At 36.3% G+C, this 4,050-nt stretch overlaps 1 long non-coding RNA gene across 1 annotated transcript; it reads right to left on the bottom strand.

Annotated features, from left to right (window-relative positions):
* Nucleotides 1–1,770: 1,770 nt before the first annotated feature.
* LOC145737863 (uncharacterized) lies at nt 1,771–2,327 on the bottom strand. Its single transcript, XR_014180516.1, has 2 exons — nt 2,036–2,327; nt 1,771–1,977 (listed from the first exon to the last, which is right to left on the bottom strand). It is a non-coding gene; the product is annotated as an uncharacterized LOC145737863 (long non-coding RNA).
* Between the last annotated feature and the right edge of the window lie 1,723 nt (nt 2,328–4,050).

Below are 4,050 nucleotides of genomic sequence, written 5' to 3'. Positions count from 1 at the left end.
TGGAGATATTTGCCCAAAACTGGTTTAAGTGCACTTTTAACCAAAAAACTAGTCCAAAACTTGGACACCCTGTATTTTAGTTATTTTTGGGAGTTTGGAGTGGTTCGACCACTCAAAAGAACCGTCTTGAACTGCTCTTTTCAGCGGTGTAATCCAAAAAAATGTAACTTAAAAACTAAATACAGGGTGACCAAAATAAGTGAACCACTATAATTTTTCTGCACACCCTGTATACAGGAAATCAAATCGAGGTTAGGTCTTCGTAGCGTTATGTAGGTTGATTAAGTGGTTCATTTAGAAACTTTTTCGTCTCTTTAAATTTTTTTGTAACTCTAACCGTTTTGGAGATATTTGCCTAAAACTGGTTTAAGTGCACTTTTAACAAAAAAATGTGTATAAAACTTTGACACCCTGTATTTAGGTTATTTTTGGGAGTTTTGGGGAGTTTCAACCACTCAATCAAACCGTCTTGAACCGCTCTTTTCAGTGGTGCAACCCAAAAAATTCTAGCCCCACTAATACGTACAGGGTGCGTCAAAAACTGTAATCCCGTATAATTTTTCGTGCACACCCTGTATACTTCATAACAGACTATGGTATAATTCTTGGTTCTTGGTTCAGTTTTAAATTCTGAACAATTCTGATTCTCTGCACTGTTTTCGTAACTTTAACCGTTTTGGAGATATTTAGCCTAAACTGTTTCTGGCTCTTTAAAGCACTTTTTGTGCTTTGACGCAGTTTTTTGACCATATCTCCCTAGGGAGACCCTTTAGGGCGAAACACCCTTAAATCAATCTTGTAGAGAATGAAATTTTCTACAACTTTCCTTTCTGAAGCTTTTTTGATATTGTTTTAAATAACCGAGTTTTGCTTGGTTAAACTTGCTTAAAGTGAGGTTGAAAACACTGGTGTGTCATATACACAAAAATTGCGGTAAAAAAGGCGGGAAAATTGGATTTTTTCTGTCACCGCAATCAAATGACAGTTTCACTCAACCTGACTGATCTGTCAAAATTGACAAGTTTTTGAGTTATTTGCCTAAAACTGGTTTGAGTGCACTTTTAACCAAAAAACTAGTCCAAAACTTGGACACCCTGTATTTTAGGTATTTTTGGGAGTTTTGGGAGGTTCAAACACTCAAAAAAACCGTCTTGAAATGCTCTTTCCAATGGTGTAACCCAAAAAATTGCAACTTGAAAATTTCATACAGGGTGACCAAAAAAAGGTGACCACTACCAATTTTATGCACACCCTGTATACAGGCAATCAAAACGAGGTTTCAGCGTTACGTAGGTCGGTTAAGTGGTTCATTTAGAAACTTTTCCGTCTCTTGAAATTTTTTTGTAACTCTAACCGTTTTGGAGATATTTGCCCAAAACTGGTTTAAATGCACTTTTAACCAAAAAATGTGTATAAAACTTGGACACCCTGTATTTAGGTTATTTTTGGGAGTTTTGGAGAGTTTCAACCACTCAATTAAACCGTCTTGAACCGCTCTTTTCAGTGGTGCAACCCAAAAAATTCTAGCCCCACTAATACGTACAGGGTGCGTCAAAAACTGTAATCCCGTATAATTTTTCGTGCACACCCTGTATACTTTATAACACACTATGGTATAATTCTTGGTTCTTGGTTGAGTTTTAAATTCTGAACAATTCTGATTCTCTGCATTTTTTTCGTAACTCTAACCGTTTAGGAGATATTTCAAATTTCCCATAATTAAGTTTCAAAACTCCTCTCCCTCATCGCTCTAAATCATTTCAAACCGCATTTACCTCAAACTTGGATGCATTTTAATCAAAATCAACTCGAAAAACGCTAAAATCTACCAAATTCAACCGGAAAACAATCAAATTGACAGACTGGAAGTATTTCTTCTTAGGTAACCATTCTTCCTCAAAACGCGACAACTGGACGTTTCTCTGAAGGGAAAATCCACGTAATCTCTAGTCCACTCGAACAGCAACGTAAACAGGTCTGGAAAAGCGAGGAAAATGGCATTAAATTACCTCAAAAACACCTCAAAATTGAGTACCTTTCATACATATTGCGCAGAAAGCGAGAAAAACCGTTCCAAAGTAGGCAGTCAGAAAGAGGATCCAGTTCTGGAAAGTTACTATTTCGTCCATTTTTCACTGTTATGTCAGTTTTTACACTTGTCAATTTTGACAGATCGGTCAGGTTGAGTGAAACTGTCATTTGTGACAGAAAAAAGCCACTTTTCCCGCCTTTTTTACCGCAATTTTTGCGTGTATGACACACCAGTGTTTTCAACCTCATTTTAAGCAAGTTTAACCAAGCACAACTCGGTTATTTAAAAAAATATCAAAAAAGCTTCAGAGAGTAGAGTTGTAGAGAATTTCATTCTCTACAAGATTGATTTAAGGGTGTTTTGCCCTAAAGGGTCTCCCTAGGGAGATATGGTCAAAAAACTGCGTCAAAGCACAAAAAGTGCTTTAAAGAGCCAGAAACAGTTTAGGCTAAATATCTCCAAAAGGGTTAAAGTTACGAAAAAAATGCAGAGAATCAGAATTGTTCAGAATTTAAAACTCAACCAAGAACCAAGAATTATACCATAGTGTGTTGTGAAGTATACAGGGTGTGCACGAAAAATTATACAGGATTACAGTTTTTGACGCACCCTGTACGTATTAGTGGGGTTAGAATTTTTTGGGTTGCACCACTGAAAAGAGCGGTTCAAGACGGTTTGACTGAGTGGTTAAAACTCCCCAAAACTCCCAAAAATAACCTAAATACAGGGTGTCCAAGTTTTATACACATTTTTTGGTTAAAAGTGCACTTAAACCAGTTTTGGGCAAATATCTCCAAAACGGTTAGAGTTACAAAAAAATTTAAGGAGACGAAAAAGTTTCTAAATGAACCACTTAACCGACCTACGTAACGCTAAAACCTCGATTTGATTGCCTGTATACAGGGTGTGCAGAAAAATTATAGTGGTTCACTTATTTTGGTCACCCTGTATTTAGTTTTTAAGTTACAATTTTTTGGGTTACACCATTGGAAAGAGCGGTTTAAGGCGAATTTTTGGAGTGGTCAAACCTCCTAAAACTCCCAAAAATAACTAAAATACAGGGTGTCCAACTTTCGGACTAGTTTTTTGGTTAAAAGTGCACTCAAACCAGTTTTGGGCAAATATCTCCAAAACGGTTAGAGTTACAAAAAAATTTCAAGAGACAAAAAAGTTTCTAAATGAACCACTTAATCGACCTACGTAATGCTAAAATTTCGATTTGATTTCCTGTATACAGGGTGGGCACAAAATTAGTAGTGGTCACCTTTTTTTGGTCACCCTGTATGAAATTTTCAAGTTACAATATTTTGGATTACACCATTGGAAAGAGCATTTCAAGGCGGTTTTTTTGAGTGTTTGAACCTCCCCAAACTCCTAAAAATAAGCTTTATACAGGGTGTCCAAATTTTGGACTAGTTTTTTGGTTAAAAGTGCACTTAAACCAGTTTTGGGCAAATATCTCCAAAACGGTTAGAGTTACAAAAAAAATTAAAGAGACTAAAAAGTTTCTAAATAAACCATTTAATTGACCTACGTGACACTAAAACCTCGATTTGATTGCCTGTATACAGGGTGTGCAGAAAAACTAGAGTGGTCTCCTTTTTTTCGTCACCCTGTATTTAGTTTTTAAGTTACATTTTTTTGGGTTACACCTTCGGAAAGAGCGGTTCAAGACGGATTTTTTGAGTGGTTTAACCTCCCCGAACTCCCTAAAATAACTGAAATACAGGGTGACTAAAAAAACTAGGTCTAAAGAGTTGTTTGTTTGAAATTTTAGTTCCTAAAACAAATTAAGCTGCTACGGCCCTGGCACCGGGACTGGATTTCAGTTAAACCACCCTAAAATACAGGACAGGGCTGGAAAAAAAATATTTTTTTAAAGAAACTTTCAGATTGATGAGGGACATGAATTTTTGAAGTTTCTCCTTCACGAAGAATTTCAACTGACCGTATCTTCGTTATTTGGAGGAAAATCAAAAAATCGTAAAAGAAGAAAGTTGTGGGGAATTTCATTCTCT

The sequence above is a fragment of the Ips typographus genome, linkage group LG14, assembly GCF_016097725.1.
Source record: "Ips typographus isolate SLU linkage group LG14, UJ_Ityp_2.0, whole genome shotgun sequence".
Lineage (NCBI taxonomy): Eukaryota > Metazoa > Arthropoda > Insecta > Coleoptera > Curculionidae > Ips > Ips typographus.
The sequence above is the reverse complement of the archived record's forward strand: the minus strand, read 5'-3'. Positions and strand labels throughout refer to the sequence as shown.